The 12,079-nt window shown below is 41.5% G+C and overlaps 1 protein-coding gene across 1 annotated transcript in view; it reads right to left on the bottom strand.

The window, feature by feature from the left end:
- DNAH6 (dynein axonemal heavy chain 6) overlaps positions 1-12,079 on the bottom strand; it is a 320,342-nt gene that overhangs the window by 249,696 nt on the left and 58,567 nt on the right. The gene's annotated exons all lie outside the window — the stretch shown is intronic.

Genomic DNA, 12,079 nt, shown 5'->3' with positions numbered 1-12,079 from the left:
ATTGACCTAATTACAGAATTGACAGAATAACAAGAGATCAAATTATAAGATCAAATCGAGAAAATGTGAAACTAGATTAGATTTATAATTAAGACCTAGAGTTAAACTAAATATATGTTCAATTTATCATCTATAAAGTAATTATTATTGAGAAATTGCTTAGCTCAAGATATCCAGCTTTCAACAGTCAACAGGGGCATTTTTCAACCATATGAGTATTAGGAAATGGATGAAGTAAAGAAGAGTAATAGGATTAAAACAGGAGTAGGGATAGGAAAAGGAAATGAAGTAAAGAACAGAAGGAGCTGATTCTCATAAACAGCTTCTTAAAATAAGAACTTGCCTACAAAGGTATTTTCTGTCATTTTAACTATATATTGAAATATTGGACACAATTTAAATACCCAGTAGGAAAGCAAGTGTGAAATACATTATGATATAGCAACTTGGTAAAATATATCAAGGAATTTAAAATAAAATTTATGGGAGCCTAGAATAATGAGAAAAAGTACAAAAATAGAAGCCCAATTTGTTTCTCTGTTAAAATTATACAAACATTACATGCACTAGACAAAGACTGGACAAGGAACACTGAGAATTCACTCCAGGGTAAACCAGCTTTGTTTGCATCTATGTTCTCTCCCAAGCCTTGGCTTGTATTTTGAACCTGGGGTCCATGGTTCTTTAGAACAGCCTTCAGGTCATCTGTAAAATCACTGAAATTGTCTTGTGGACAAGATTTATGTACACGTATATGATCAGTTTTTAAGGGATTGAAACAAAATTCTCATATGCTTTGGGTCTGTTAACCAAAAGAGTAAGAACCACTAACATAAATAATTTTTTAACTTTCTATTTTTGTTTTATTGAAGCTAAATAAGAAAAAATAAGTATAAATATTTTTAAATTAGGGCATCTGGGACCAGCAAACCAAAACCAAGTGCTGCCCAGGGGAGCACACGAGGGCAACAGCTGAGGGTGTTATGGAGAGTGGGAGGATCTGACAGCTCCATGGCTGCTCCCCAACATTAGTGCTGCAACAGAAAACCTTCCACCTGCTTGGCTTTTGCCTCATCCCACTATCTGACTGTTTGTGTTCACATCAGAAATTTCTGGGGGAAAAAATGCCAGGTATTACATGTTGGTGAGGTGTATGGAAATTATTTTAATGTGTTTTCCTTTTTCAATTGTCAACAGCAGAAGACATTAGTAGGATTTTAAAATCAGGCTATTTTTGAGGTAATTCTCTCCAAACTATGAAGCTTCAACTTGCCTTTGACACTGTAATCAACTTCAGATGGGGAAGCAGATTTGGCTCAACTGATAGAGCATCTGTCTACCGTATGGGAGGTCCAGGGTTCAAACCCAGACCCTCCTGACCAGTGTGGTGAGCTGGCCCATGCGCAGTGCTGATGCACACAAGGAGTGCCATGCCACGCAGGGGTGTTCCCCATGTAGGGGAGCCCCATGCACAAGGAGTGCACCCTCCAAGGAGAGCCGCCCCATGTGAAAAAAGCGCAGCCTGCCCAGGAGTGGCACTGCACCCACAGAGAGCTGATGCAGCAAGATGATGCAAAAAAAAGAGACACAGATTCCTGGTGCTGCTGACAAAAATGCAAGCAGACACAGAAGAACACACAGTGAATGGTCACAGAGAACAGACAACGGCGGGAGGGGGGGGGGCGGAGAAATAAATAAAAAGTTTAAAAAAAATAAAAAAAACAAAACAAAAACACTTCAGATGTTTTAAGAACAGTCATCGAACCAACCTAAATGCAAGAACAAACATTCAACTGTGGTCTCGTGCACAGCTGGCTTGCTTGGCCCTTCTGGCTCAATCTGCTCCTGAAAGCCCTTCTAGAAGGTGGCAGGTGGGGTGGGGTCCATGATGTTGGATTTTAATTTGTTGGAGCTCAGTGCTGTTTAGAAATACTTTTTATTTATATGTTGCTACCCATTCAAAAGCCTCATTCTCAAGCCCCTAAGCTGGTTCCTCATCTCTCCATCATGCAAGTGGAGGCCAGGGAGTCTTTCAAAGTGCAGATCACCAGCCTGAAAACCATCTGGGGTGCTTATTAAGACTCTAGATTCCCAGGGTCAATAAAGAATCAGAATTTCTACAGGTGGGACCCAAGACTAGTTTAACAAGCTCTGGTGATTGTGATTCATAATATTTGTGAACCACTGAACTTTGACAAAAAACAAACATGTAAACAAAAGAATAAGCAACACCACCAACAAAAACCATGCCAGGACGCTCTCTCTTACACCTTCACTTGAAAATCAACCTACTGTGTAATTCCCTCTGGGTGCATCTCTCACGCCTTCTTCCAATCTGAAATTGAAAGGTTTCACCACTCTTTTTTCTAACCCTCCTCATCTTTTGGCCACTTTTCCTCTGTGTCTAAAGTTGTGCATATCATCCCTTTAGTGGGCAGAAAACTTTTTCTTGACCCTGCTGTCCATCTAACTTAAATCCCATGTCTTCTTCCTTCTCGTCAACTTGCTGAATAAGGGTGTGTTTCAGTTGGCCATATCCTCCCCATGCACACCTTCTCAAAGTTTCTCAAAACCAGCTTTGATCCCCACTACCCCAATGAAATTAATCTCTTCAAAGATCAACAGGGACTTCCTATAAGCCCAGTCTACTTGGTAGGTTGATGGGGCAGCCGGGTCAAGAAAAGCTTTGCCAAAATGAAAAGGAGCTAGGCATAGCTTTCGAAGGTGCTCTTCTCCTTGGGCTTTCCAGCTCACTGCTATGGGGTTCCTCCCCAAAAGTCACTCCTTGGGCTTCTGCAAACCACTCGGCATTTTCTGGCATTCAGGATTCAGCCTCAAACTTCAGCTGCCTCCTGGAGAGGGGCTTTGGATATTTGTTCCCCCAAGGCCTTTCTTTGAGGAAGTAATCAGAAAACTTAGGCTCCCTTTAGTAGCCAAAAAAAAAGACCTTTATTTATTCAAGGGCTGGGCTATAAAATTGCTGATAAAGAAGATGACTTTATGACCCAGTCAACTAAACAAAGATGCTTGGTTAGTTAGGCTGAGTTGAAGGTCTTGAATCAAAGCACAATTAATGACACTCTACTGTCTAATAACTGGCAAAATTAGCTGTAGTGTTTTCTTTCAGCTGTAGTGTTTTCTTGATTCAATGTAGAACTCAAGGCGTCCCTTGTCAAATTATTTTACTATAGAACCTGTCTCAGTTGTAGTGTTTTCTTGATTCAATGTAGAATTCAAGGGGTCCCTTGTCAAATTATTTTACTATAGAACCTGTCTTTTTTTTTTTTTAAACGATTTATTTATTTATCTCCCCTCCCTCCCCACCCTGGTTGTCTGCTCTCTGTGTCTATTTGCTGCGTCTTCTTTGTCTGCTTCTGTTGTTGTCAGCGGCACGGGAATCTGTGTCTCTTTTTGTTGCATCATCCTGTTGTGTCAGCTCTCCGTGTGCGCGGTGCCATTCCTGGGCAGGCCGCACTTTTTTTTGCGCTGGGTTGCTCTCTTTATGGGGTGCACTCCTTGTGCATGGGACTCCCCTATGTGGGGGACACCCCTGCATGGCACGGCACTCCTTGCGCACATCAGCACTGTGCATGGGCCAGCTGCGCACGGGTCAAGGAGGCCCAGGGTTTGAACTGCGGACCTCCCATGTGGTAGACAGACGCCCTAACCAGTGGGCCAAGTCCGCCGCCCCCTAGAACCTGTCTTTGTCCATCTGAAATGAAACTTAGAATCCAAGGCTTTTATTAATTTCTTTTCTTTCCTTTCCTTTTTATTAAAAAGATTTATTTATTTGTTTGTTTATTTTTCCCCCTTCCCCTCCTCCCGCCCTCCTGTTTTTGCTGTCTGGGTTGTCTTCTCTTCTCATTTTCTCTCTAGGATTCACCAAGATTTGATCCTGGAAACCTCTTATAGGGAGATAGGTTCCCTGTCAATTGCACCACCTCAGTTCCTGTTTCTTCTGTGGCTTCACCTTGACTCTCCCATTGTCTCTTTTTCGATGTGTCATCATCTTGCTGCATGACTCACTTGCGCGGGGCACTGGCTCACCATGTGGGCACTGGCTTGCCGCACGGGCATGTTTTCTCTTCTTTTTCACCAGGAGGCCCCAGGGATTGAACTCAGGTCCTCCCATATGGTAGGCAGAGGCCCTACCACTTGAGCCACATCCACTTCCCTCTGTTAATTTCTAAAAGCAAGTAGTCTTACTTAGAAACTGGCACGGAGTGAGAGAACTCCTTGGCCCCTGTGGCAGATCATGTGTTATCTTCACCCAGATGTCTTCATTCCAGATGTCTCCTACTGGTAGTTTCTAAAAAAATTTTTTTTCTCCTCCTGGAATCAATTCCTTGCCTTTCCAAAACAATAAACCGGCTCTGCTTTGTTTTTTAAAACTGCAGCTTTGTCTGTTATAACACCCTGCAGGGATTAAAAATGTCCATTTGCCTCTATACCAGTCTACCAGACACATATTGTAGAAACATGATTTGTCTCACGAGAACCCTTCTGCCCGAGAACTTTGAAGAGGCTCCTCCTGCTCAGATGATTAAATCCAAATTATTCTGCCCGGTGTTTGTGGGATTCTAATTCATCTTGGTCCCTTCTCTGTCCGCACAAATCTCCCCTTTTTGCTGTGCCCATCACAGGCAGTGCTTGTATGCAAACATAGGTCTTTGCTCACCCTGTCCCCCAATTCCATTCCTTTCATGTTTCTGATTTCTACAAGGTAGTAACCTGCATCAGGAGAGTGGGCTGAATCAGATGATCTCTGGCCCCATGCAATTTATATTCTCTAATTATGTTCATTATTATCTAGATTGTTACCATTTGATCATATGTATTGCATGAAGGTAAGCAGCAGTACTTGGAGAGAAATACACCATTTCCTGAGTCCTGCATTTGTAAACATCTTTGTTGGATGGAGTCAATATCATGATTCAGTCTGAGTCTCGATCTAAATTGGGGGAGAGAAATTCAGGATTTGCTTTTGGTTTGATGAACCAAAGACAGTAAGATATCTCATGGGGAACACTTTCATACCTAAAATATTAAAAAAGAGGGTAACTCAGAGGAAACTTCCAAGTTTCTTCAATAAGAGAATGCTCTAGGGCCAGTGGTTCTCCACGAACATTCCCTGGGCCAGCAGTATCAGCATTACCCTGTAACTGCAAACCCCAGACCCCACCGCACAGCCCTGGGATCAGAAACTCTCAGGGTGGGGCTTCGAAACCCCTTTTGTAATATGTCCTCAGGGCTTGCTTGAGAACTGCTATTGCTATTCTAGGTTCAAGAGCTCAACCCTGGCTGGATATTGGAATCACCTGGTGAGTTTTAAAGAAATGCAGAAATGCATATACTCAGGCTCCACAACAGAGCAATTTGATAAATTCCTGGGCAGGCGGGGGGCGCCCAGCCTGGGTGGTTCTAATTTGTAGGCCAGGCTGAGAACAACTGCTCTAAATTCTTCACATTTTCGTATGACATGAAATCATCTCCCACTAAGTTCTCATAGGTCCAGAGTAGTGTCAGGGTGTGTGTGTGTGTGCATGTGCACACGTGCTCTTGTGCTCATGCTCCTTTGTTTTGTTAATATTTATTTATTCCTATCCCCCTTGTTGTTTGTGCTCACTGCTCTCTGTGTATATTCACTGTGTGTTCTTCCTGTGTCTGCTTGTCTTTCTTTTGAGGAGGACTGGAACCGATTCTGGGACCTCTAGTTTGGGAGAGGCACTCAGTTACTTGAGCAACTCAGCTCCCTGGTCTGCTGTGTCTCTCACCATCTCTCCTCTGCATCTCCCTTGGTTATCTTGCTGTGTCAGCTCTTCGCGGCGCAGGTCACCTGCTCTCTGTGGCTCAGGTAGGCTTGAACCAGGAGGCCCCGGGAATCAAACCCCAGGCCTCCCATGTGGTAGACGGGAGCCCAATCACTTGAGCCACATCCGCTTCCCCTCGTGTTCCTTTGAGTGAAGAAAGGGTAGTTTATTAGTTTCCTGGTCCTGCTGTAACAAAGGACCCCAAAGTCAGTGGCCTGAAACAACAGAAGTTTTATCTCACTGTTCTGGAAGCAAGAAGTCAGAACTTGAGGTGTTGGCTGGGCCGTGCTCTCTCTGAAGGCTCTAGGGAAGAACCCCTCCTTGCGTCTTCCCGGTTTCTGATGGTGGCTGACAATCCTTGGGGTTCCCTGGCTTGTAGCTTCCTAACAGCAGTCTCTGCCTCTGTCTTCACGTGTCTGTCACGTCTGTCTCTGCCTCTACTCCTTGCCTCACAAGGACACCTGCCATGTTGGATGCCCCCTCCCCCACTCCAATAGGACCTCCTCTCAACTTGACCCCAGCTGTAAAGGCCCTATTTCCAAACTGGGGGGACCACAATTCAACCCAGGATAGGTAGACATATAATGTGGAACTGAGGATTTTTAACAGCTTGGTTCCAAGTGAAAATCCAAAGTGTTTCCACAGACTGACTCAAATCAGACTCATCAGATTTAAATTTCTTCATGGAATAAGCCAAGAAAACTGCCATCGTGTTCACCAACTTGGTGGGGGTGCTGATAGTGTGGCTTCAAAATGAGATGTTTCTTATTGCATAACATATAAACTTCATGATAGTTTCATATAATGATTAGTTCACATGGAAATCAAAGGCAAACACATGGAACCTGGAATGCTGCCATATGAGAAAGTTTCATGCTACCTTCTACCTGTTTTTCTTGTTCTTTGACCACCAAACAGGTCATCTAACTTCAAAGATAGAATAGATTTAGCTTGGAATTTTAAAAACTGCCTAAAAAAATATTTTTAACGTAATAGGCTTAGAAATTACCTGAGAATCAACTTAAGTACTCAGAAAGTTATCTGGTATGAGCCTAGAGGAGATGCTTATATGGTTCTAATACTGCCAAATCACATGGCTGTGTTTCACAGAATCCTAATCCCAGCAGATATCCCACAAGAAAGGGCTCCTTGTCCTTTCTTAAACATATGCTTAGCATTATTCAACTCAGGCTTTCTCAATATGAGCACTATTGGCATTTTGGGTCAGATAATTCGTTGTTGTGGAGAGCCATCCTGGATATATCATGAAATGTTTAGTAGCAGCCTGGCTTCTTTCTATTTGATACCAGTAGCACTATCCTCTCCAGTTATGACACCCAAAAATGTCTCTTGACATTGCCAAATGTCCCTTGGGAGGCAAAATTGCCTTGTTTGAGAACCAGTGATTTACCTTAATGTTTCCAAAATTAACATGATTACAGAAGATATATATATATATATACTTCTTACCATCCAACTATTAATATTACTTAGTGCCAATGCTCCTAGAAATACACTTTTGGGAAACACTAAGGCAGAAAAGAGAGCCATTCATAGAACAGAGCCATTCATGGCTTTCTGTGACCCTTAAAGATACTCAAGATTTGGGGAGGGCTATTATACCTTCTGAACAATTCATAAATTCTAAAAGCTTTAATGTTGACGTTACACAGAGGATGAAATTATACACCTGAAAGGTGGAAGTATCAGCCATTCCTCCAAATTTCCTATCCGCAAACCACAAACAAGACCAAAGATCAAAGTCCTTAATATGTCTGCATCTCAATTTCCTCGTCTTTATACTAGAGTTAGAGCCTTTCTAGTGGGGCTCTTGTAAGGATGAAATAAGATTACTGTACAGAAAGCATCAGCACAATGCCTGGCACATGGTGTGTGACACGAACAGCAGGAGCAATTGTTACTATGACGGTGAGCTTATTAGGTATTGTGCATGAAAGCTTGGGTCCTAAAGTTCCAGCCCCATGACTCACTGCATGTGAACTTGGTCAAGTTACTCAATTTGTAAAATGGAGATATCATTTGTAAAATATCATTACTGCCTACCTTAAAAGAGTTACCAAGTTTAAAGACTATAGAACAATGTCTGGCACACAGAAAGAGATGATGTTAGTAATATGGGGGTACAATACTCCCACACTGGTGTTATAAAGTCTTGGTACCTCATTATGGCCTTACAGAAGAAGCACATAGGTGCTTACCAATTTGAGTAATAAGTTTATATTTCAATGACCAAAAACAAAACAAAAAGCAAAATGTGGACTTATATAATTAAAATAATAGGGAGAGGATTTGCCTCAACTGATAGAGCATCCGCCTACCACATGGGAGGTCCAGGGTTCAAACCCAGGGTTCCCTGACCCGTGTGATGAGCTGGCCCACATGCAGTGCTAATGCACACAAGGAGTGCTGTGCCATGCAGGGGTGTCCCCCACATAGGGGAGCCCCCGTGCACAAGGAGTGCACACCACAAGAAGAGCCGCCCCATGCAAAAGAACTTAGCCTACCCAGGAGTGATGCCGCACACATGGAGAGCTGATGCAGCAAGATGATGCAAAAAAAAAGAGACACAGATTCCCAGTGCCGCTGACAAGAATGCAATTGGACACAGAAGAACACACAGCAAGTGGACACAGAAGAACACACAGCAAATGGACACAGAGAGGAGACAATGGGGGGGAGGGGAGAGAAATAAATAAAAAATAAAATAAAATCTAAAAAATTTTTTTTAAAAATATATAAAATAATAGTGAGAAGGGAGCAGATGTGGCTCAAGTGGCTGAGCACCTGCTTCCCACATGGGAGGTCCCAGGTTCGCATCCCAGTGCCTCCTAAAAACAAAAGAACAAACAACAAGCAAACAAATGAAAAGACCAACTCAGGCGAGCCGATGTGGCTCAGTGGTTGAGCGCCAGCTACCCACATACAAAGTCCCAAGTTCTTTCCCTGGTCCCAGTACCTAAAAATAAAAAATAATATTAATAGTGAGACTAGTATTAAAGATACAGATTGTAAAATATCTTTCATCTCCTAGGGAGGGAAGTATCTGACACCAACAGTGGCCGTTTTCACATCAACCTGAAAAAGAAATACACCACAATAGCTAAATAACAGATATATTAAGGAAAATGAGAATAACAGCAATCATATATACCACTGGTATTAAAGGGGTCTTCTTAAGGTTAAATTAACTTTTCAAATGCACAAGACTCATAGACTGTCCTTGGCACCCATCTACTCGGAATGTCACAGGACAGGAACCTCCTCTCACAAGTGGAGCAACATCGGGCTTTCCTTTTCAGTGGGAAACCTTGCAGGAATCCAACATCTGTCCAGCAGCTCTCCTCTCCCTAGATGCTGGGCATTAACATCCACTTCAGGCAGATATGGAAGCCACCCTGACTTAAAAACTTCATTTCTGGGAAGTGGATGTGGCTCAAGCGATTGGGCTCCCATCAACCACATGGGGAGTCCTGGGTGTGTTTCCCGGGGCCTCCTGTTGAAGGCAAGCTGGCCTACACTGCAGAGAGCTGGCCCATACCACGAACTGATGCAACAAAGACAAGACTCAGAGGAAAGACAGTGAGAGGTACAACAAAGCAGGGAGCTGAGGTGGCTCAAGCGATTGTGTGCCTCTCTCCCACGGTGAATGTCCCAGGATCAGTTCCCAGTGCCTCCTAAAGAGAAAAGAAGAAGAAAAGACAAGCAGACACAAAAGAACGCACAGCAAATGGACACAGAGAGCAGACAGTGAGTGTGGCGGCAAGGGAGGGGGAATAAAGAAAATATATATATAAAAATACATCCTAAAAAAAATCTAAAGGTGGAAACAACCTAAATATTAAAAAACAAAAACAAAAAACCTCATTTACTACAGAAGTCAATATTTCTTGTAATAACTCCATAAGCACAGAGTCTGGGGTCTCTGTAATAAACACACCCAGGCAAAGAGTCACTACACTATGGGAAATCCCAAATAATGGCCCTCCCCATGAGGTATTTATAATTTGTTTTTATAAATTTCTCCAGAAAATTTGCCACTCAGGTCATTTTTATAATAAGTAATGCTGCCTAGAAATAATTTACATTTTTGCTCCTATTAGGTTGCAAGGAGAGCAGAGGTACAAAATTAGCCAGAAGTCAGAGGGTCATGCAGGAGAAAGCGACTCTACAGCTCTCTAGAGCAATGCTTTCCAAACTTTGTTATAGCACACTTATCCAAAGGCAACATGTTATGAGAGCGCTGAGAAAAACTGCAGGGGCTTGGTGAAGAGCTTAATTACATTTTCTTTAAACTATAATAAGAAAAATAAAACAGTAGGTATTGCATCCAGCATCCATGTGGAATCTGAGCCTCCTCTTGACATAGAGGTGCAATGGACACAACCAATCCAATGTCCACATAGAAGAGGTGGCATTGGATTGGGAAAAGTGGACATGGTGGCTGATGGGTATGGGGAAAGGCAGGAAGAGATGAGAGGTGGAGGCGTCTTTGGGACATGGAGCTGCCCTGGATGGTGCTTCAGAGGCAATCACCGGACATTGTAAATCCTCACAGGGCCTACTGGATGGAATGGAGGAGAGTATGGGCCATGATGTGGACCATTGACTATGAGGTGTAGAGGTGCCCAAAGATGTACTTACCAAATCCAATGGATGTGTCATGATGATGGGAATGAGTGTTGCTGGGTGGGGGGGGAGAGGCGGGGTGGGGGGGTGGGGTTGAATGGGACCTCACATATATATTTTTAATGTAATATTATTACAAAGTCAATTAAAAAAAAAAAAAGAAGTATAATTTTGTATCTTACACTAGTATTTGAATAAAAATTAAATGTGTAAATGAACTAAAAAAAAATTAAACTGAAAGTGATCTGGCAAAATTAAATGAATAATCTAAAAAAACACAGAAGATGCTGTTTGTCTACCTCAGTAAAGAACAGATGATTTCTTAAAAAAAAAAAAACAAAAAAAAAACAGTAGGTATTAAGGGAAATATGACTTCGATAATACTTTCCAATAAAATCTAGCTCATAAGCAACCACAGCTGTAATTTTTGAAGTAACTATGTGCATTTATACTTCAGACATGATGAATGATTTGTTCAAATTCTTTGTAGGAGGCAGTAGATAGCAGAACACAATTGATTGCTTATCTTTGATGAGTGGAAGATCCCTTTTCCATTAAGAAGAATTTGTATAACTTATTCTCTTGAAATTGTACACAAAAGGTGCCATCGTTTTGTTGTTTTTTCATTTTTAAAAAATTTATTGAAATATATCACTCATACATAAACATACATAAACAATAAGTACATAATAGTTATGAACTTACAAAACAAACATATATAACATCAAACAAACATACATAACATCTCACCCTACCACCAATAACTTGCATTGTTTTTAAACCTTTTTAACTAATGATTAACGAGTATTGTCAAAATATTACTACTAAACAAAGTATTTTTCCCCTAATTTCCCCCTAATAGGGGAGATAATAATTCTCCCCTATTACTATCTTTATATCAGTTATATATGAACATATATAAACAATTAAATGCATAGTAAAAGTTGTGAACTTACAAAGCAAACATGCATAACTTCATATGGGGACCATACATCAAACCTCCATCAACACCTTGCACTGTCATGAGACGGTTGTTACAAACTATGAAAGAATGCTGTCAAAATCTTACTACTAATCATAGTCCTTATCTTACATTTGGTGTGTCTTCCCCCTAACCCACCCTATTATTATTTTTTAAATATATTTTTTTATGACAGAAGTTGTAAACTTATAAAACAATCATGCACATGTGCAGAATTCCCAAACACTTGCTACAGATAAAATAATATCATCTGATTGTTACCATGCCCATAGTGTGCATTTGGTTCACATTTTCCATACTGCTTCAGTATCAACACAATACATCTTTGGCATAGTGCAAGAACATTATATTATTACTGCTAAACACAGTCCGTAGGTCATTCCAGCTGTATTTTTCCCATGATTTTCCACATTCCCAATGCCCTGCCTTAGTGATATACATTTGTTCTAGCTAACAAAGGACACTCTTGCATCTCTACCATCAACCACAATTTTCATTCACCTCTTGGTTTACTGTGCTATCCGGTTCCTAGATTATTCTCTAACCTTCTGTCAATTGGCATTTACATAACTAGACTACCATTTTCAGTCACATCTCCATTTATAAACTAGCCTACTCACTGTGTGTTACCATTCACTCT

The sequence above is a fragment of the Dasypus novemcinctus genome, chromosome 17 (assembly GCF_030445035.2).
Source record: "Dasypus novemcinctus isolate mDasNov1 chromosome 17, mDasNov1.1.hap2, whole genome shotgun sequence".
In the NCBI taxonomy this organism is placed as follows: Eukaryota; Metazoa; Chordata; class Mammalia; order Cingulata; family Dasypodidae; genus Dasypus; species Dasypus novemcinctus.
The sequence above is the reverse complement of the archived record's forward strand: the minus strand, read 5'-3'. Positions and strand labels throughout refer to the sequence as shown.